Source organism: Schistocerca serialis, chromosome 8 (genome assembly GCF_023864345.2).
Source record: "Schistocerca serialis cubense isolate TAMUIC-IGC-003099 chromosome 8, iqSchSeri2.2, whole genome shotgun sequence".
Classification (NCBI taxonomy): Eukaryota; Metazoa; Arthropoda; class Insecta; order Orthoptera; family Acrididae; genus Schistocerca; species Schistocerca serialis.
Genome location: NC_064645.1, coordinates 110,146,564 through 110,170,613, shown reverse-complemented (window position 1 = coordinate 110,170,613; position 24,050 = coordinate 110,146,564). Strand labels below are relative to the sequence as shown.

Genomic DNA, 24,050 nt, shown 5'->3' with positions numbered 1-24,050 from the left:
CCTCGGGGAAGATCAGTTTGGATTCGGTAGACATTTTGGAACACGTGAGGCAATACTGACCCTACGACTCATCTTAGAGAATAGATTAAGGAAAGGCAAACCTACGTTTCTAGCATCTGTAAATAGAAAGCTTTTGACAATGTTGACCGGAATACTCTCTTTCAAATTTTGAAAGTGGCAAGGGTAAAATACAGGGAGCGAAAGGCTATTTACAATATTTACAGAAACCAGAAGGCAGGTATAAAAGTAGAGGGGCATGAAGGGGAAGCAGTGGTGGGGTAGGGAGTGAGACAGGGTTGTAGCCTATCCCCGATGTTATTCAATCTGTATATTGAGCAAGCAGTAACGAAAACAAAATAAAAATTCACAGCAGGAATTAAAATCCATGGAGAAGAAATAAAAACTTTGAGGTTCGCCGATGACATTGTAATTCTGTCAGAGACAGCAAAGGACCTGGAAGAGCAGTTGAACGGAATGGACAGTGTCTTGAAAGAAGGATATAAGATGAACATAAAAAAAGGAAAACGAGGATAATGGGGTGTAGTCGAATTAAATCGGGTGCTGCTGCGGAAATTAGATTAGGAAATGAGACACTTAAAGTAGTAAATGAGTTTTGCTATTTGGGGAGCAAAATAACTGATGATGGTCGATGTAGAGAGTATATAAAATGTAGACTGGCACTGGCAAGGAAAGCATTTCTGAAGAAGAGAAATTTGTTGATATCGAGTATAGATTTAAGTGTCAGGAAGTCGTTTCTGAAAGTATTTGTATTGAGTGTAGCCATGTGTGGAAGTGAAACGGGGACGATAAAAAGTTTAGACAAGAAGAAAATAGAAGCTTTCGAAATGTGGTGCTACAGAAGAATGCTGAAGATTAGATTTGTAGATCACGTAACTAATGAGGAGGTATTGAATAGAATTGGAGTAAACGGAAATTTGTGGCACAATTTGATTTGAAGAAGGGATCAGTTGGTAGGGTATATTCTGAGGCATCAAGGGATCACCAATTTGGTATTGGTGGGCAGCGTGGAGGGTAAAAGTCGTAGAGGCAGACCAAGAGATGAATGCACTAAACAGATTCAGAAGGATGCGGTTGCAGTAGGTACTGGGTGATGAAGAAGCTTGCACAGGGTAGGGTAGCATGGAGAGCTGCAGCAAACCAGTGTCTGGACTGAAGACCACAACAACATAGCACTCTCATCATCTGCTATTCAACATTACCAATGATAGCGCCCAAAAAGGTTTAGAATGAAGCATAATCTTCTATGACCAGTTTTATATTCAAAATGACGAAAGATTAATGTTTCATTAAGCCAGTAACCATTGAGTCAGTGAGACAACTGATAGTGACTGTGTCTAACTATCTTTCTTTAATAGTATGTTGAAGTACTTCGCAGTGAAGCGCTATTGTTACCTTCAAATCCTTCTTAGAAAGGAAATCTAACTGCCCACACTGAGGGTAGACATTTTTTGCAAAGGGTGTTTCCTCTGCAACACTCCTCTCGCTAGAGACTTTTCTCACCCAAACTGTGCACCAACATTTGATATCAACCATATTAAAATGTATGCTCTATACTTAGTGTTCATAAATCACTTGATTGCTTGGCTCCTTAATATGGCAGAAATTGGAACGCTACAGACAGCGCCACTAATAACAACGACAGTACTGCAAATGTTGTACAGCATTGTAGCAGCCACTGGTTCGTCTCTTGTGGTGTTGTGCTGTCAGATTGTTCGTTTATTGTGGCGAAGTGAGTAATGAAGCTGTTCCGGTCTGCTGGGAGAACTAAGTACTAGTCGGAGAAGGCATTTTCATGAGACACTTAAGCAAATGCGTCCACATCTTGATGCCTAGTAGTTAACGTCACTGCCTGAACGTCGTGAGGTTCCGAGTTCGTTTCGAAATCAGAGATTCTCTTCACTCTTGGACTGGGTACTTGTGTTTTTCAAATCATTTCCTCTGATTTTCTTCACGCAGAGGCGCTAGTCACTGGCGTTGCGTTACATAACAAGACTCCACCGGGGACTGAACAGCCCCAGACACGGTCAACACTGCCATACGGTCATTTATTTTTTTTTAATCACAGATGATATAAAGCGAAGAGCCAAAGAAACTGGTACACCTGCCTAATATCGTGTAGGGCCCCCGCGAGCACGCAGAAGTGTCGCAACACGACTCGATTAATGTCTGAAGTAGTGCTGGAGGGAACTGACACCATGAATCCTCCCGGCCGCTGTGTCCGAGCGGTGCTAGGCTCTTCCGTCCGGAACCGCGCTGTTGCTACGGTCGCAGGTTTGCATCCTGCATCGGGCTTGGATGTGTGTGATGTCCTTAGGTTAGATGGGTTTAAGTAGTTCTAAGTCCAGGAGACTGATGATTTCAGATGTTAAGTCCCATAGCGCTTAGAGCTATTTGAACCATTTTTGAATCATGAATCCTGCAGAGCTTTCCATAAGTCGGCAACAGTACGAAGGGATGGAGATCTCTTAAGAAGAGCACGTTGCAAGGCATCCCAGGTATGCTCAATAATATTCATGTTTGAGGAGTATTGTTGTCAGTGGAAGTGCTTAAACTCAGAAAAATGTTCCTGAAGGCAGTCTGTAGTAATTATGGACGTGAAGGGTGTCGCATTGCCCTCCTGGAATTGCACACGTCCGTCGGAATGCACAATGGACATGAAAGGATGCGGGTGACCAGAGAGGATGATTACATACGTGTCACCTGTCATAGTTGTATCTAGGCATATGAGGCGTCTTATACCAATCCAAATGCAGACGCCCCACACCAATCACACAGCCTCCACCAGCTTGATAGGTCCCCTGCTGACATGCAGGATCCGTGGATTCATGAGGCTGTCTCCATACCTGTACACGTCCATACGCCCAATACAATTTGAAACGAGACTAGCCCGAGCAGGCAGAATTTTTGCAGTCATCAACAGTCCAATGTCGGTGCTGACGGGCCCAGGCGAATCGTAAAGCGTTATGTCGTGCAGCCATCAAGGGTACACGAGTGAACCTTCTGCTCCGAAAGCCCATATCGATGATGTTTCGTTGAATGGCTCGCATGCTGGCTCTTGCTGAAGAGCCAGCATTGAAATCTGCAAAAATTTGCGGAAGGGTTGCACTTCTGTCACGTTGACTGAGTCTCTTCAGTCGTCGTTGGTCCCGTTCTTGCAAGATCTTTTTCCGGTGGCGCGATGTCGGAGATTTGATGTTTTACCGGTTTCCTGATATTCACAGTACACTCGTTAAATTGTCACACTGGAAAATCGCAGACTATAAAACTACGTTAAGACTTACTTAGATCTTGATAACATGCCATTGTAGCAGCAATAACCGATCTAACAACTGCGCCAGACACTTGTTCTGTCATATAGGCGTTGTCGACAGCAGAGCCGTATTCTGCCTGTTTACATATATCTGTATTGAATGGTTCAAATGGCTCTGAGCGTTATGGGACATAACAGCTGAGGTCATCAGTCCCCTAGAACTTAGAACTACGTGAACTAACCTAATGACATCACACACATCCATACCCGAGGCAGGATTCGGATCTGCGGCCGTAGCAGTCGCGCGGTTCCGGAGTGAAGCGCCTAGAACCGCTCGGCCACCGCGGCCGGCTCTCTGTGTTGAATACGCATGGCTATACCACTTTCTTTTGCGCTTCAGTGTATATGTCTCAGTTCTACTGTCATAGACGTATCGTACGAAGCATATGTGTAGTGGGTGGACTTTGTGAAAAGCATATCAGTATTTTCGTTTCAGAAACTGTAACCTCCACCACGTTATGTCATACGTTAGTGCTAGTATTTGAAAAATGAAATGTAGTTACGGTAACTTTCGTAATCAGTATTAGATCCTTACGAAATAGCGAAAACAGCAATTATTTTTTTAAAAATAATTAATTTAGCGACCGAAACACAATTTAACTCTTTTGTTTTTACCCCTCAGAAAATTTCATTTTTACCTCTGAGGGGGTGATTACTCAAAGATCGAGAAGCACTGTTGTAATGAAATATCACCGTAGGATTCCTCAGTTTGCTCTCTTAGGTCATTACATGTCTGAGTTTTTGTGGTGCATATTCTGTTATTTACAGGATTCCAAAGACGGATGTCTAAAGCGGTTAAATTCGATGATCGACCTGGATACTCTACAGCACTTGCTCTTTGTTCTAGCCGCTACAAAGGGAATGAGCGTTTGAGAAATGTCCTCAGATGAAGTTAAAAATGAGGTGGCGTCATTACCTGTTGAAAGTAAGAAATGTCGATACGATCTGGAGTTACCATATGCAAAATATCTATGGAAGAGTAATCTGTGGCAGTCTCATCAAAGAAGTACGCTCCAATTAACCCTCTGGACGAGACGACACCGGACTGTGTCTACTGGTAGATTAACGCGTCTTTCTTTAGTTAAGAGTGAATTTCCTTTGGTTCTGAACATGCAGTAATGGCGCTTAAGTGTCCCGTTGAGTTTAAAGGTCGCTTCATCCGACCAAACGATTACATCTTGGAAACGTTCATCTTCTTCGCACACGCTGATGAAAAACTCGCGAAATTCAGTTCGTCGATAGGTATAATCCTCGTTCAGAGCACAGAGAAATGGCAGACCGTAACTCTTCCACCTTTGGGTCCGCAGAGCTTTGTGAACACGGATCCAGCAACGTATCATAGACGACTTTGCTGACTGCGTGGACGCCTGAATCACTACACCGACACTTAAGTTGCCTGTAGAACGTCTCTTTCACCCGCTTCGTGCCTTCATCACATAATACACCGTATCGTCGACTATGAACTTGTCCAGGATACTTGAAACTGTTAAATGTGAAGATTGTGGTGTTCCAGTCTCAACGTGCCAGTTATTTGGCAAATGTCACTCCACGTTCTCTGTTTTCCAGCAAAACTGTAGGACCCACCGCGAGGTTTCTCTCGCATTCTTTAACTTTTGTGAATTGTTCACTAGCTTTTGCCATTTGCTAAATGTTTGCCACTATAACTAACCATAGTGTCCTTTACTTTTCCCTGTTTAATAAATGATAATCTGGGATCCCACTCCTAACTTCCTTCCTAGTCCAACTAATGCGAAAATCCAGCCTCACAACAGACTACAAAGAGATAGATTAATAAAAGGAACACGATAAGATCCTGTCTCGTATATCACTACTTGTAATTTGACCTAGACATTGTGGCATTCGCTGTGTTATTCAGTGGTTTGGTATTTAACTAATTTGCAAATGAAAATGATAATCTTATTTCATTACATTGAGTAATTACTAAATATTCTTTTCTCCCGGCTAAATATTTGGTCAAGTTGCTAAAGACATCCAAGTTAACGTCGTGTTAAAGTGTTGTCTTTAAGCTGTGTAAGTGATACTAAATCACAGTTCATACAACAGATTCTATACAACTATTGATTATTATGGAAACGGTTATCTTCAGCAAAATGATAATTAAAAACACCGAATATCAGCCGCGCACAACACTGACGTATGTTAGCTGAAACAATATTCTTCGCAACTCGTGCGTAATTAATTTCGGCTCCATACATCAGCAAGAAAAAGTTTGTTATATGGCTCGTGCTATGAGCACTGTTTTTAAATAACCAATCTGATTCGAATTATTTTCATTAAAATGAGTTCGGGACCACCGGTGCACATTTATCTTTACACATTTTTATTACCTTCGGCATTTATGTCTGCAGAGTTACGTAATTTGAATTTTTCACTAAGATAATTGTTAAGATGGCGGCAGACAATTGACAGAGACCTTCTATTGTTAGAGCAAATTTCCTTTTAACAGGATAAGTATTTGAATTAATGCTTATTAAACTTTACTTTTATATTGTGCATTATTTAGACTAATTTTCATCAAGAAAACAGCTGATACTTTCGTAAGAAACACAGATAAAAATGCGCTACCAATCGCTATCATCAATGGCAGCGCTCGTTGCAGCGGGAAGAAATAATTAACCCAGATAATGCTTATTGAGAGAGGAATTAAAGTTACAAATAATTATTCACTTATATTTATAATAATAATGAACTCTATTCTCAAGTAATAATTAAGAAATAATTATAATTTCTTAACAGACCTCAGTTTGATATGCGTCTTGCGCCCGAAGCCTACAAAAGCCAACCAAAAAAAGGTAAAAACAAAGGAAGACAAACGCAGATCTTAAAAGGAATTTACAGTTATCATTGTCTTTGTATGATACACATCGGTATGTCCAATTACATAATTAAATATTATATACATAATTAATATTTATCATCGTTTTATTTCACTGTTTTTCTATAAGTCGGATATATAATGTTTATAACTGTTAGAGGCGTAATTTCCTCTCGTCGCACTGTAGCTAAAATTTGTCTCATGGATATTACACGACGTATGATGTGCTGTAAGAGTGCAGCGGATGACAATAGCTCGAACCAGGATTCTTCAGTGATGAGCATTGTGGGTAGGGGGCTGCAACCAGATCGGGATTTTGACGATCTAACTCCCAAATTAGATACAATCCGGCACGATATCCATCAGGTGGACTTTCATAAACTGTGTCAATTCATGCCAAGCCGAATAAGGATGGTGCGCCGTATTTTTTTTTTTTTTTTTGTCTTATAGTTAATCTTCACACGTATTTCCTGTTAATTGTTTCGGTTGACGTCTGTTACAGATCTCCATGGTAATTAACAATAGAGTCACAGGTACGTCCATCACTAGCACCGCAAGAATGAATGTACAGAATATTTTTCGTGGCTCGAATTGTGACGAGAGCGATGTGTTTCCCAAGCCCTGCCTGTAACTTTAGAAAACAGGTAACCAAAACAGTGTATTTAATGAATAACGGAAACGATATTCCGCTTCAGTGAGCCCTACATTGTTAATGAGGCAGTCGCATTTCTCGTATCACACGTGTTGCCCTTGCCGTAACATCAGCTAGCGAATTTTTCCGTTACTGACAAATTACAAAAATAAATAAGAATTTAAGAATGGGTTGTTTGGGATGGGTCATTCATGCTGACCCAACAGGTCTCTTTATTTGCTATCACGGGTATATTAAAATAAAAAGTCATCTATATGAGGTGCATTCAAGTTCTAAGGCCTCCGATTTTTTTTCTCTGGACTAGAAAGAGATAGAAACATGCGCATTGTTTTAAAATGAGGCCGCGTTCATTGTCAATATGTCCCAGAGATGGCAGCACCGTACGGCAGATGGAATTATACCGCCAGCGGCGAGAATGAGAATTGTCTTAAATACTTAAAATGGCGACGTTTTCCTTACTTGAACAGCGTGCAATCATTCGTTTTCTGAATTTGCGTGATGTGAAACCAATTGAAATTCATCGACAGTTGAAGGAGACATGTGGTGATGGAGTTATGGATGTGTCGAAAGTGCGTTCGTGGGTGCGACAGTTTAATGAAGGCAGAACATCGTGTGACAACAAACCGAAACAACCTTGGGCTCGCACAAGCCGGTCTGACGACATGATCGAGAAAGTGGAGAGAATTGTTTCGGGGGATCGCCGAATGACTGTTGAACAGATCGCCTCCAGAGTTGGCAATTCTGTGGGTTCTGTGCACACAATCTTACATGACGGCCTGAAAATGCGAAAAGTGTCACCCAGGTGGGTGCCACGAATGCTGACGGACGACCACATGGCTGCCTGTGTGGCATGTTGCCAAGCAATGTCGACGCGCAACGACAGCATGAATGGGACTTTCTTTTCATCGGCTGTGACAATGGATGAGACGTGGATGCCATTCTTCAATCCAGAAACAAAGCGCCAGTCAACTCAATGGAAGCACACAGATTCACCGCCACCAAAAAAATTTCGGGTAACCGCCAGTGCTGAAAAAATGATGGTGTCCATGTTCTGGGACAGCGAGGGCGTAATCTTTACCCATTGCGTTCCAAAGGGTACTGCGGTAACGGGTGCATCCTACGAAAATGTTTTGAAGAACAAATTCCTTCCTGCACTGCAACGAAAACGTCTGGGAAAGGCTGTGCGTGTACTGTTTCACCAAGACAACGCACCCGCACATCGAGCAAACGTTACACAACAGATTCTTCGTGATAACAACTTTGAAGTGATTCCTCATGCTCCGTACTCATCTGACCTGGCTCCTAGTGACTTTTGGCTTTTTCCAACAATGAAAGACACTCTCCGTGGCCGCACATTCACCAGCCGTGCTGCTATTGCCTCAGCGATTTTCCAGTGGTCAAAACAGACTCCTAAAGAAGCCTTCGCCGCTGCCATGGAATCATGACGTCAGCGTTGTGAAAAATGTGTACGTCTGCAGGGCGATTACGTCGAGAAGTAACGCCAGTGAGTAGTTAATTAGAAAAAAAAAATAATCGGAGGCCTTAGAACTTGAATGCACCTCGTACATTAATCAATAAATAAATATATTACATACTATTATATACAGTCATATCACCAACTATTTTACATTTCATATCAACACCTCTACCACGGACAAAACTACAAATATTATCATCATGCAATAGTTTACAAGACTTCCTTGTCCTAACACACAATGGTTTATCCATAAAAAAAAATTGACGATGTTTCTCCAACACCACGAACTTGAGACATAGTGATCATGAACGTCCGATAACCGAGAACATCACGAGGAGTTACCTGCTCCAAAGACGTAGCTGTAGACCTAGTAGTAGTATCAATACGAATTATTGCTACAGTCAACCAACATTGACCGATTGGATTGTCAGTAACAGAAAAAGTAAAATCAAAACGACCTCCACGAAAAACAGTCTTTCCTTTCAAGACATCAATCAAAACGGACGAACTGACGTTCATGTTGTACTCAGTCTCCACATCGCAGGGTACATCGTGTCTTCCGATGGAGGCCTACTATTTACAAATCTATTTTGGATGTGGAGACTGAGTATATCATGAACGTCAGTTCGTCCGTTTTGATTGATGTCTTGAAAGGACAGACTGTTTTTCGAGGAGGTCGTTTTGATTTTACTTTTTCTGTTACTGACAATCCAATAGGTCAATGCTGGTTGACTGTTGCAATAATTCGTATTGATACTACTACTAAGTCTACAGCTACGTCTTTGGAGCAGGTACCTCCTCGTGATGTTCTCGGTTATCGGACGTTCATGATCACTATGTCTCAAGTTCGTGGTGTTGGAGAAACATCGTCAATTTTTTTTATTGATAAACCATTGTGTGTTAGGACAAGGAAGTCTTGTAAACTATTACATGATGATAATATTTGTATTTTTGTCCGTGGTAGAGGTGTTGATATGAAATGTAAAAAAGTTGGTGATATGACTGTATATAATAGTATGTAAGCGTCGAACCAGGAAATATACGTTTTCGTGTTTCCCTTTCCGTTTTTCCAGAGTGTGTCGGCAGCTAACATATGGCATGCGAATTTTGAGTGATTTTAAGTACGAATGATGAAGAAATTACCGCAGTAGCGACAAGTCTGCATATTCCCCTGTAAACAGTATTTTGTCACTCTATAAAGTATTAATTCAGTTTCGCGTCAAAGTCGACTACAAATAACCGGTTGCTTATTTCATAAACTACCATTCCACTTCGAGGGAGAGCGGAACGTTTGGTCTTATAGTTAAATAAAAATTCAAGTTATTAAATGAAGTGAACAATATGATAAAAAGGGACGAGGCTGGCAAAATACCCACAAAACAATGTTTACATTTTTCTACTTCCATTATTAATTTGTTACTTTATAAAGTAGTGTAACTTGTTTCAGTGTTTCTGGCAATTATTCAGACGTTCAATGGTAGTTCAGAGCGGATGCAGCTAGAAAATCTAAGGTCCTTCACGGCAGAAAAATTTCTTGCAAAATTTACCGTTTCATTACTTCCTGTGCCTCAGGAACTACAGAAAGACACAAATATCGTAAGGCCACGTACATTATATGCAAGATGCATATCAGGATGACAACTTAATAGGACCGAAATATAGGGCAGTAGTATATATATATATATATATATATATATATATATATATATATATATATATACAGGGTGTTTCAAAAATGACCGGTATATTTGAAACGGCAATAAAAACTAAACGAGCAGCGATAGGAATACACCGTTTGTTGCAATATGCTTGGGACAACAGTACATTTTCAGGCAGACAAACTTTCGAAATTACAGTAGTTACAATTTTCAACAACAGATGGCGCTGCGGTCTGGGAAACTCTATAGTACGATATTTTCCACATATCCACCATGCGTAGCAATAATATGGCGTAGTCTCTGAATGAAATTACCCGAAACCTTTGACAACGTGTCTGGCGGAATGGCTTCACATGCAGATGAGATGTACTGCTTTAGCTGTTCAATTGTTTCTGGATTCTGGCGGTACACCTGGTCTTTCAAGTGTTCCCACAGAAAGAAGTCACAGGGGTTCATGTCTGGCGAATAGGGAGGCCAATCCACGCCGCCTCCTGTATGTTTCGGATAGCCCAAAGCAATCACACGATCATCGAAATATTCATTCAGGAAATTAAAGACGTCGGCCGTGCGATGTGGCTGGGCACCATCTTGCATAAACCACGAGGTGTTCGCAGTGTCGTCTAAGGCAGTTTGTCCGCCACAAATTCACGAAGAATGTCCAGATAGCGTGATGCAGTAATCGTTTCGGATCTGAAAAATGGGCCAATGATTCCTTTGGAAGAAATGGCGGCCCAGACCAGTACTTTTTGAGGATGCAGGGACGATGGGACAGCAACATGGGGCTTTTCGGTTCCCCATATGCGCCAGTTGTGTTTATTGACGAAGCCGTCCAGGTAAAAATAAGCTTCGTCAGTAAGCCAAATGCTGCCCACATGCATATCGCCGTCATCAGTCCTGTGCACTATATCATTAGCGAATGTCTCTCGTGCAGCAATGGTAGTGGCGCTGAGGGGTTGCCGCGTTTGAATTTTGTATGGATAGAGGTGTAAACTCTGGCGCATGAGACGATACGTGGATGTTGGCGTCATTTGGACTGCAGCTGCAACACGGCGAACGGAAACCCGAGGCCGCTGTTGCATCACCTGCTGCACTAGCTGTGCGTTGCCCTCTGTGGTTACCGTACGCGGTCGCCCTACCTTTCCAGCACGTTCATCCGTCACGTTCCCAGTCCGTTGAAATTTTTCAAAGAGATACTTTATTGTATCCCTTTTCGGTCCTTTGGTTACATTAAACCTCCGTTGAAAACTTCGTCTTGTTGCAACAACACTGTGTTCTAGGAGGTGGAATTCCAACACCAGAAAAATCCTCTCTTCTAAGGAATAAACCATGTTGTCTACAGCACACTTGCACGTTGTGAACAGCACACGCTTACAGCAGAAAGACGACGTACAGAATGGCGCACCCACAGACTGCGTTGTCTTCTATATATTTCACATCACTTGCAGCGCCATCTGTTGTTGAAAATTGTAACTACTGTAATTTCGAAAGTTTGTCCGCCTGAAAATGTACTGTTTTCCCAAGCATATTGCAACAAACGGTGTATTCCTATAGCTGCTCGTTTAGTTTTTATTGCCGTTTCAAATATACCGGTCATTTTTTAAACACCCTGTATATATATATATATATATATATATATATATATATATATATATATATATATAAACAATATAAACAGTCCTTGCATGTTACCTGTGAATCGACTGCCACGGTTTCAGATTCCGCACCTGAAACAAAAGGAATAAATAAACATGCTTTCTTCTACAGTCATGAGTGTACATGTTCACGTATATGAGGGTACATGAGTACATTTGGTAAGAAAAACAGTAATTGTGTGTAGCAAAATAAGTATTTGTCAACATAACTAACTTATTTTAGCCTGTGAGGTCCCATTTTCTTTAATTCCCTCATACACAAAGCCGGTAATATTCTTAATAGCAAAATGACCTCTTCAACAGACGAATTTTTTCTCGCTACACACCGATTTCTTGAAGGTAGAAAACAGGTAAATGACTCATGAAAGCAAACGTAAGGAATAGTTAGGACTGGAAATTATTTCCTGTTTCCAATCGCAACTTCTGATCGTTCAGAAAGTCTCTTGTCTTGATGCAGGACTACACAGTTAAATGCTGAAGTTTTGCTTCCATTCACTATGTTATATGTTCAGTTCCGCAATAACAGCTAGCCAACTTCCTCGCCATGCCCTGTGCAACCCGAAAAACTATTTGTACAACTTTTTTCGCCGACGGAAGAAGTGTTCCTCGCTTGCCTATCTTTTTACTGTCGCTAGTTTTGTCCCCAGGGTGAAATGGCACTTTAACATTTCACATGAACTCGTGCATTCAGTCCTTCAAGTTCTTCCTTAAAAACAATTCCTCTCCAAAACAATTCCACTCATAAATCAACAGACCCAACACATATTACCGGACTCGGCTTCACAGATGGAGAATTACGTTCAAGGTGATATCTAGCCCATCATCCCATAAATGCTACGCATCTTAATGCAATAGTTTTCCTTATCGTCAAAAGCAGCGTATCGACATTTTCTACAGAAGTACCTCATCTACATGGTATCAACCTTATCTACAGCCTGGCTGGCAACGCTACAATATAAGTTCACCAGAAATGCCTTAATCCTCCAGTCAGCTATTCCACAGTCGAAATCCTTCAAAGACACTGGTTGCGCTGGTTTCTATACAGGGTGTTACAAAAAGGTACGGCCAAACTTTCAGGAAACATTCCTCACACACAAAGAAAGAAAATATGTTATGTGGACATGTGTCCGGCAACGCTTACTTTTCATGTTAGAGCTCATTTTATTACTTCTCTTCAAGTCACATTAATCATGGAATGGAAACACACAGCAAAGGAACGTACCAGCGTGACTTCAAACACTTTGTTACAGGAAATGTTCAAAATGTCCTCCGTTAGCGAGAATACAATCATCCACCCTCCGTCGCATGGAATCCCTGATGCGGTCATGCAGCGCTGGAGAATGGCGTATTGTATCACAGCCGTCCACAATACGAGAACGAAGAGTCTCTACATTTGGTACCGGGGTTGCGTAGACAAGAGCTTTCAAATGCCCCCATAAATAAAAGTCAGGAGGGTTGAGGTCAGGAGAGCGTGAAGTCCATGGAATTGGTCCGCCTCTACCAATCCATCGGTCACCGAAACTGTTGTTGAGAAGCGTACGAACACTTCGACTGAAATGTGCAGGAGCTCCATCGTGCATGAACCGCATGTTGTGTCGTACTTGTAAAGGCACATGTTCTAGCAGCACAGGTAGAGTATCCCGTATGAAATCATGATAACGTGCTCCATTGAGCGTAGGTGGAAGAACATGGGGCCCAATCAAGACATCACCAACAATGCCTGCCCAAATGTTCACAGAAAATCTGTGTTGATGACGTGATTGCACAATTGCGTGCGGATTCTCGTCAGCCCACACACGTTTATTGTGAAAATTTACAGTTTGATCACGTTCGAATGAAGCCTCATCCGTAAAGAGAACATTTGCACTGAAATGAGGATTGACACATTGTTGGATGAACCATTCGCAGAAATGGACCCGTGGAGGCCAACCAGCTGCTGATAGTGCCTGCACACGCTGTACATGGTACGGAAACAACTGGTTCTCCCGTAGCACTCTCCATACCGTGACGTGGTCAACGTTACCTTGTACAGCAGCAACTTCTCTGACGCTGACATTAGGGTTATCGTCAACTGCACGAAGAATTGCCTCGTCCATTGCAGGTGTCCTCGTCGTTCTAGGTCTTCCCCAGTCGCGAGTCATGGGCTGGAATGTTCCGTGCTCCCTAAGACGCCGATCAATTGCTTCGAACGTCTTCCTGTCGGGACACCTTCGTTCTGAAAATCTGTCTCGATACAAACGTACCGCGCCACGGCTATTGCCCCGTGCTAATCCATACGTCAAATGGGCATCTGCCAACTCCGCTTTTGTAAACATTGCACTGACTGCAAAACCACGTTCGTGATGCACACTAACCTGTTGATGCTACGTACTGATGTGCTTGATGCTAGTACTGTAGAGCAATGAGTCGAATGTCAACACAAGCATCGAAGTCAACATTACCTTCCTTCAATTGGGCCAACTGGCGGTGAATCGAGGAAGTACAGTACATACCGGCGAAAGTAAAATGAGCTCTAACATGGAAATTAAGCGTTTCCAGACACACGTCCACATGACATCTTTTCTTTCTTTGTGTGTGAGGAATGTTTCCTGAAAGTTCGGCCGTACCTTTTTGTAACACCCTGTATATGACGGTGAAATCTCAAACACAGCATGTATTTACAATATTTGTCATGTAAGCTAAGTGTTGTAGCGTTCAACGGTGGAATGGAAACGAATACCTGTCGGACCAACTTGTTGTATAATTATTTTCGTTATTTATTAAAGAAAACAAAGAAATCAATATGAATTTGTGTCTACTCATAGACATCAAGAAAAAGGAAGAAATGCTTAATATTAGAACCTCTACGTCTGAAGAGAAATTAACCATTTCCTTCACAATGGGAAATCGAGGCAACAGCAGTGTCACGGAGACGGGCGAGCAACGAGATTTCACCACTTTCAAATTGCGATGAAGTGCCAGACCGCCAGGATTCGGAAGCTGACGATCCTATCTAGAAAGACGCGGGCAGCGAAGTGTAAACCAGAGGAAGAGGCATCGTTTGCCGAAATGCACCTGGGGGGTAGGAGAGGGCTAGTGCGGAGACGTCGGCAAAAGCTTCCGCCGGAGCGCGTGCCGTAACCGCATTACCGCAGGCAGGCGCCTCCTTCCCGCCAGGGGCGCTGCCGTCGCCCGGCGCTCTTCGCACCTGTCGGGATTCCCCTCCGTCTGGGGAAAAGAGATTTGCCTGTGGCGTCACAGGGCCGCCACTCCACAGCCCACAGCAGCACTGCCAGTGCTCTTACGTGTGTGTGTGTGTGTGTGTGTGTGTGTGTGTAATTTAGAAACCATCGTCAACCAACTTTTACACTGTGCATTAATGTAGTAATGAGATTTTCTCGCAGCGTCTTGCTCGACATCTTTTGTGGACCCTTCCTCTGGGACATAACTATTGAAACGCTTTTGTTCAGAATGGATGGAGCTGTCGCATATGCAGATGACCTACTAGTAGTAGTCTCTGCAAACGACAACAGAGCCCAGCTCCCAGCTAGAAGAGAAAGCCAGTGGGACACCAAACACATTCACGCAATTGCGCACCGCAGACTAGCTCAAGACAGCAGACACCAAAGCAACATACACATTACCGAAACGCGGACTGAGGAAGAATCCTTCCGTAAAAATCTGGGACATATATTTAAAAAATAACAATCTGAGACGCCCTGCTAAATCCGTAGGACAGGACAGGTAGTTTAAATTGTGGAAAGGGGCCAAAATAAGTGGCTGTCAGTTACAGTCGAACATGCAACCTTATTTATTTGGCCAAACATAACAAGAGCCAAGAAAATTAAAAAAAACACACAGCATTAATTTTTAGAACTTAATTACCGGCTGAATGCGCCATAGAATCTCATGCCTTAAGGGCAAGACGGCTTTAATTTAAAATCGGCTGAAAGCCAATAACTTAAGACTCAAACCAAAAGCAGAATTACAAAAGTTAGAAGGCCTTATCTTAAATCAGTTCTTTCACTTAGGCTGAATGACCAAACAATCTCACACCTTAAAGGCAAAACTTCTTTAATTTAAAAATCGGCTGAAGGCCCATCACTTAAGACTCAAAACATAATTAAATTTTTTTCAAAGGCCATTCCTAAAAACAATTCTTTAAATTAGTCTGAAGGCCCAAACAATCTTATGCCTTAAGGGCAAAACAACTCTGATTTAAAAATCGGCTGGAAGCCATACAAATACAAACCACAAGAACAAATAAGAAAGGGCAGCACACCCAACGGCGCTCAGAAATTTCCCAGGGTCGGTCTGGAATTCAAACACTAACGCTCGCTTAGATCAGACAGACTGAACCGTGAATTTATTTTCAAAATCTTTTCTTAAAAAATTTATTTTAGTTAGTAGCGATTCGTTAAGATCATTAACACATTTAATCACAATAGGTGAGTGTGGAAGTAGTTGCCAGGGAGTAACTGATAAAAATGAAATTACCTTTAACAAATGGGAATTTTATTCATAAAAGACCTTTCAAAATCAGATTTAAAATTTATAAGTAGAGAAGCACCCTCGAAATATCAAGTTACAATTTTATTTAGAGGCAGAAAGAACAATATTGACAGTATAAGCCTTCGGGCTGAGAAACTTGCCGCCCCCTTTCAACACGGCCGGGTCACGACCGCTCACAACAACCTCTGAAAGAAGGAAACAGCAACCAGCCATTATTAATACTGCTATTTATTTAGGTAAATAGCGCCGTTACTGGTTTCGAACTGGCAAGTTCATCATGAGACGGCTCTTCACATGATTTTCAAGATAAACTTTACATTATCGTCCGTTTTCGATTTTTATTATTCCACTGTGGCGAAGTATTTTTTGTGTGTTGTTGCCCTACGGTAGAAAAACAGTGCTAGAAGCGCCCTATGTGAAAATAACTAACCTCCAGACGATGAAATACAGCGTAAATAAATATGTGAGGTTAAGTGGTTATGGTACTTACGTCGAAAATTCCGCGCGATTTTGTTGCGAAGTTGCAGGATTGTATTTTTCGCATATTCCTTAATATATCCAGCACTTGCGTAACTTGTACATCACCATATTGTGCAAAGCACCACACACACACACACACACACACACACACACACACACACCAAAAAGAATTTGCCACATGTGAAGTTATCACAGAGATTGCAGATTTACTAAGCACAACAGTGTCAGAGACGTTCTCTCTCAGATACATCAGGTTGCTTTGATTTCACAGAATGACTGTTTTTAAAGAATAACATAACTTAATGAAAATTAAAACACACAGATAAACCTTACATTATGAGCGTATAATGTTACAAATGAAGTTGACAGATGTAGTAACCAACTTGTGTGAATGCTACTTATATGGTATTATGTAAATACTGTGCTATATACAAGGAGCAACATAGAGGTGAGATAAAATTAATAATATGACAGTAACAATTGTATTAACAATCCATCTATGCTGCACTGACATTTTGAATCAAGTATAGTAGCAATACATTTTATTCCCCAAGAATCAAGGTAGCATTACAAGTACATTACAAGTATTTATATTACAAAGAATACCATATTCAGTGAGCATTAATAACAAATAAATTGGGAAAATGTGATGGCCAGTTGTATGAATGTTACTTATGTGGTATTGTGTTTTTCTACCGTAGGACAACAACACACCAAAAGTACTTCGCCACACTGGAATAATAAAAATCGAAAACGGACGATAATGTAAAGTGTATCTTGAAATTTATGTGAAGAGCCGTCTGATGATGAACTTGCCAGTTCGAAACCGGTAACGGCGCTATTTACCTAAATAAATAACAGTATTAATAGTGGCTGGTTGCTGTTTTATTCTTTGTAAGAATGAACCTACATTAATTGTACACAGCCACGGTCTCACCACATCATTTTTAGACAAAATAGCATTAACCTCTGAAAGACTACACTGGTGCAAATCTGCAACACACCAGATTACTTTAAACTAAATATTTTTAACAACTCACACGAACACATTAACTGTGCACCCAGTAAGAGGGATGGAAATGGTACAAACACTCACACTAATAACTTAGTTGCCACTGAAAGTGCAATTTGTTTTTAAAAGGACTCTTACGGTGGAAGGGTGGCAACTTTATAAAAATGACTATTTAAATAAAACCCATGAAATTCAGACTTACATAAAATGTACAACATGCTCTACATTACATATATACCGCCTCGCAAGGTGATAGGCAAGATAAAAACATATTTCAGGAACTCGGCCTATACGCCTTAATTCTATAAATTCGTTAACACCGAATCCGTTAAATATGACAGAGGCAGCTATTAACGTATGGCAGACCGACAAACAGACAGACACTAACTGCCTAACAAATGCAGACGGGGGACAGAAGAGCGAGCTGGGGACGAGAGATTGACCAAGAAAAAAAAAGTAGAATTTAAGAAGTAAATGAAACCACATATCACAAACCACTTAACTTCTCAAAACTGCGATGTCTGGCGAAGACCTGGCACAGCACACCCCCAACGCTCTCCCGAACCATCCCCAGCCAGCCGCTTCAAAGTACGCAGGAAGGCGCGCCGATCTCCCCTCTCACGGCGTCGCATCTCGCCCTGGCCAGACCGATGTCGTGGGTTGACTCCTGCTGCTCTGGTGTCGGCCGCGAGGCCACTACCCCTCGCTATACGGCGCGGTCCACTGGACTGACGTGGCGACCTCACATGCGCCGACGCTCAAAACGGACAAGTCATCTTGTGTCCCAGTGCGCGACCGACCAACCGATCGATCAAACCGCCAATGCCCATTGCCTAAACAAACTGGAGCAGACTGGCGGCCTAACACATACTAGAACTCCGGACGACAAACACACACTGACTGCCGCACAAATGCGAACGAGAGGCAGACCAGCCACTGGTGACGCGAGACTAACCTAGCCTCTCTCCGACTGACCAACTAACCAGACTCGCCGAGACTGACAGACTGACCCTTTGCCAAGTTTTTTTTCTTTATTGTTATTTTAATCACCTTGTACAAAGGTGGGCTGTCAGCAGCATAGTACGCTGTTCTTCAGCCGCGAGTGATACAATATATGACAGAAAGGAGGTACAGATAAGACAATAAAAATGGCGGGAAAAATCTGTAGACACGGAAAACAATATACACTAAGCCGTTCACGCTGGACAAGAAAAAACATGAAAACCTGTTGACACGGCGCACAAAACACGGACGACTGCGACGCCACAGGTGAACGGTGGTGGCGTGACGACGAAAGAACACTAAACACAAACACGAATGCCCACAGAGAAGACACTGATGGCGATGATCTCCGGTGGGCGAATGTCCGGGGACCTGCCAAGAGAGGAGGAGGGGGGTGGGAGAGGGAGAGGGGAGAACGGAGATGCCAAGGGCAGGGGAGATAGGGGGGAAGAAGGAAGGGAGGAGGGTGGAGGGGAAACCTGGGGGAAGAGGGGTGGAGGAAGGGGGCATGGAGGGAAAAGGAGAGAGAAGGGAGGGAGGGTGCCCAAAGGAAAAACCACAGGAAGTGGGAGAGGAGGATCAAAGTTGATAGGAGGGGTAGATGGAGGGGAGGAGGGCATCATCAGGGAGGGGGAGCTGGCGGAAGCCACTTTGGGAGAGGGTAAGGAGGGTGGAGAGATGGAGACCGGGTGGGACGTGGGATTACAGGCACGGCAGCGGGCGGGGGTGGGAGAGGATCGGGGAGACGAGCGGGTGAGGAGGATGGAGTTTACGGGAGGTGTAGAGGATCCGTATCCATTTGAGGAAAAGGAGGAGGTGGGGGAACGGAATTTGGTCATAGAGGATCCGTGAGGGGGAGGGAAGACGGATGCAATATGTGAGGGGCAGAGCATGGCGTTGAAGGATCTGAAGGGATTTATAAAAGGTAGGGGGGGGGGGGGCGGAGATCCAGGTCGGATGGGCGTGACAGGGTGGATGAGGGATTTATAGGTGTGGACGGGGCCGGACCACACGTACGGCCAGAAAGGAGCTTGAGGAGACAGAGTTGGGAGCGTGCCTTGGCTTGGATTGTCCGGAGATGGGGGGGTCCACGAGAGGCAACGGTCGAGGATGACGCCAAGGTACTTAAGGGTGGGGGTGAGGACGATAGGACGGCCATAGATGATTAGATAGAAATCGAGGAGGCGGAAGGAATGGCTGGTTTTGCCTACAATGATCGCCTGGGTTTTGGAGGGATTGTCCTTGAGCAATCACTGGTTGCACCAAGTGGTGAACCGGTCAAGATGGGATTGGAGAAGGTGTTGTGAACGCTGTAGGATGGGGGCAAGGGCAAGGAAGGCGGTGTCATTGACAAAATGGAGAAGGTGGACGGGGGGGGGGGGGGGGGGGTGACAGCGGCGGCATGTACGCCGTATACAAAAGGTACAGAAGGGGAGAGAGGACGGAGCCTTGGGGTACACTGGCGGACGGAAAAAAGGTGTAGGAATCCGTGTTATGGATGGTGACGTAGGAAGGACGGTGGAGGGAAAGGAGCTGATCAGACAGACGTAGTTAATGGGTAGGGCAGAGGAGAACCCTGTGCCAAGCTCATAGAGCCCCTTAAATGCACGTGAACAGGCAACTTTTCCCCTTTCCCACCAGAGGGAGCCACAGTGGCGCTACCGCCAGAATCGGAGGGCGACTGCTTTACACTACGCTTTGCGGCGCGCTCTTTAAAAAATCAAACTTTACCACGGCTCACAGGCGGTCGGTTACAGATTACCTTCGCCAGTTACACGAATATACCATTGTGTACTCTTCGAATCAGTACATTTCTTTGCAGCGAGTACATGGAACGCCGATTAACTCTAGTCAAATGGCTCTGAGTACTATGGGACTTAACTGCTGAGGTCATCAGTCCCCTATAACTTAGAACTACTTAAACCTAACTAACCTAAGGACATCACACACATCCATCCCCAAGGCAGGATTCGAACCTGCAATCGTAGCGGTTGTGCGGTTCCAGACTGTAGCGCCTAGAAGCGCTCGGCCACTCCGGCCGGCTAACTTTAGTCACACCCAGAAAATCGTGTTAGGCGAGGGTGTCCACCTTAAACTGTCAGGGGTGTTTGGCACCATATCAGTGATACCACTGCGTGTTGTGTTTGATATACAACAAATTACTATTGCTGTTACACATCGAGCTGCAGCGTACTGGTTAGATATGAGAGTACCTGATCAAGCTAAACTAATGACCGTTGTATACAATAACAACAAGCACGAAGTTAAACTTTTGCGACTGGAGGCCTAGCAAGGTGACTGGGACATCAGCGATGAGGGTCGAACAGTCTATATATTTGGCGCTGGCATCTCGCCATCTAGCCATGGTGCACTTCTTAACTGGACACGGACCTTACAACACGCTCTTAAATCTCATAAGTGAAATAGCATACATAGGAAACTACAGGAACTCCAGAGACACGTCACCTATACGCACTATGCCATATGGAACGAAGCCATATGGAACGTTGCTCAGTAATCTGAAGAAAGCAGCAGACGAAATTTCTGAAACAACTTACAACAAAGACTATTTAAGTACAGATCATAGAGAGAGCAACTCGTGACAGCAGAACTAGATAATCGATAGTGTGAAAGAAAAAGAAGGCAAAATACTATTAACGGACTATAATTCCATACACTTTGGCAACAGGTATATTGCATATTGATACCTGTGGCTAAATGATAATCGGAAGGCACTTCAAAACTTTACTGTTAGCGACCATTTTTCCCAGACTGTTATGTACTTGATGTAAAATACAAAAGAAATAGTTAAATCAAATGGTAATATTTTAATCCCTGCCAGTGACTGCCAGTATTTATCTACGTAGATTATAATTTCCTCTAAACTTCCATTACAGATTGTATCTCCAGGCTGTACTGGGACAATGGAAACCGTTGTGACGAGGTGTAAGCGGTCAGGGCTCGCGTGCCGTTTTGACAGAGTCCCGGAAGAGAGCTCCTACGATCTGGAGAATGGCAGACAGTCAGAACTCGACGAAATACACAGGCTACTAAGATAACACCTTAGAAACTGAAATGGGAACAGAAACGTTTAAGGCTCCTATGAAGACTGTGAGACACCGACACTACGCTCACATCGCACAAGTCTGAATATTTAACAAAATTTAAAACAGTTATCATCGGTTGACATAAACAATTTAGAAATGGGTGTAAGAAATACAGCAGTGCTTGCAGAGGTCTTCCCATACTGGTCAGCATTCGAACGTAGACAGAAGGAATAGGACATAGTTGTGGATCACCAAATAGAACGCATTTTGTAACAGAAAGAGAGATACTACCATATTTTAAGACAACTACTTATTAACTAGCACTCGCCATATTTATCATTCGACCAATCAAAATTACATGACACCAGAAAAATACAGACGACAGTCTACCTTGGCGAAAGCGTACTGCAGGATATACAGGCAGATAGATTCTAGGGCAGGCGACACTTTGGAGAGAAGAGACTCTCATCTGGCTGAGATGAACAACACAAGTTGTTGGTACAGAGCCAATGAATCATTTTGCAGCCACTTCAGCCGGCTCTTGGCCAACGGCCTAGCCACCTTGTCAACACCGATTCCCGTGAGATCACTGAAGTTAAGCGCTATTGTGGTTCGCTAGCACTTGGGGGGGGGGGGGGGCACTCAGCCCCTGTGAGGTCAATTGAGGGGCTATCTGATTTGATGTAAGAAAAATCGATTCTGGTCACGAACTGAATATGGCAGGGAGAGCGGCGAGCTGCCACATGCCCCTCCATACTCCATATCCGCATTCAGTGACGCCTATCGTCTGAGGATGACACGGCGGTCGGTCGGTATCTTTAGGCCTTCCAAGGCCTGTTTGCACGGAGTCAGCCACCACTTGCTGATTATGAATATAATGAGATCCAGCCACAACAGTGTGGTGAACTGTAGTGAAAGTAATTTACAACAATATACAGAATTTTCAGTCTTTGTTCTTAAGATTTGTTTGCAGTCAGAGGTTCAACGCGCTTACAACTCTCGCCGTAGATGGAAATGCACACCTTTGTGTAGGTCCTTCTAGCTTTATACACTAAAGCTCGACAATCAGGGTAGAGCTTTTTTTTTGTGTCATCAGTGTTCTGTCGGATTTGATGCGGCCCGCCACGAATTCCTCACGTGCCAACTTCTTCATCTCAGAATAGCCGTTACAACTTACGTCCTCGCCGGCACGGTAGCTCAGCTTGTTCGGTCAGAGGGTTACCTGCCCTCTACAACAACAAAAAATTAAAAAAATCTGAGGGAACGGATCAACGATGAACTTGGAACAGGTGGCGGGACTTCCGCCCCGAACAAATGGAAAGCCTGTACGGTAGCTCCGCACGTCAGGTCAGAGGTTAGCTGCCCTCTGCTATAAAAAACTGAGTAAATATATCAGCGACAAACCTAAACGGATGTCATAGGACGTCCGACTCGAACAAATGAAACGAACAATAACGAACAAAAAGAAAAGTCCTCAGTTATCTGCTGGATGTTTTCCAGTCTCTGTCTTGCTCTACAGTTTTTGACCTCTACAGCTCCCTCTAATATCACGGAAGTCATTCCCCGGCGTTTTAGGAGACGTTCTTTGATCGTGTCCCATCTCCTTGTCAGTGTGTTCCACAGATTCCTTTCCTTCCCGATTCTGCGCAGAACTTCCTCAGTCTCTACCTTGTCCGTCCACCTAATTTTCAACATTCGTCTGTAGCACCACATCTCAAGTACTCGATTTTCTTCTGTTCCGGTTTTCATGCAGTCCATGTTTCACTACCATACGGTGCTGTGCTCCAAACGTACATTTTCAGAAATTTCTTAGTCAAATTAAGAACCACGCTTGATATTGGTAGACTTCTCTTGGCCATCAATGCCCTTTTTGCCTATGCTAGTCTGCTTTTGATGTCCTGCTTGCTTCGTCCAGCATTGGTTATTTTGCTGCCTTCAGTTCCTTAACTTCATCTACTTTGTGACCATCAGTCCTGATGTTAAGTTTCTCGCTGTCCTCATTCCTGCTACTTCTCATTACATTTGTCTTTCTTCGATTTCCTTCAGTCCATATTCTGTACTCAGTAGACTGTTCATTCCACTCAGCAGACCGAGCCAAGTTGCGCAGTGGTTAGCACACTGCACTCCTATTCGGGAGGACGATGGTTCAACCCCGCGCCCGGCCATTGTGATTTAGGTTTTCTGTGATTCCCCTAAATTGTTTTAGGCAAATGCCGGGATGGTTCCTTTGACAGGGCACGACCGATTTCCTTTCCCATCCTTCCCTAATCCGATGAGACCGATGACCTCGCTGTTTGGTCTCTTCCCCCAAATCAACCGAACCCAACCCTTTCAGTAGTCCATGTAATTCTTCTTTCATTCAGGATAGCATTGTCATCATCGAATCGCATCATTGATACCCTTTCACCTTGA

The 24,050-nt window shown here is 43.3% G+C and overlaps 1 long non-coding RNA gene across 1 annotated transcript in view; it reads right to left on the bottom strand.

Moving 5' to 3' along the window:
• The window catches only part of LOC126416373 (uncharacterized), a 2,268,185-nt gene that overhangs the window by 1,217,816 nt on the left and 1,026,319 nt on the right, over nucleotides 1-24,050 (bottom strand). Inside the window, exon 4 of the long non-coding RNA XR_007575440.1 lies at nucleotides 11,644-11,678. This is a non-coding gene — a long non-coding RNA (uncharacterized LOC126416373). The remainder of the gene's footprint in view (nucleotides 1-11,643; nucleotides 11,679-24,050) is intronic.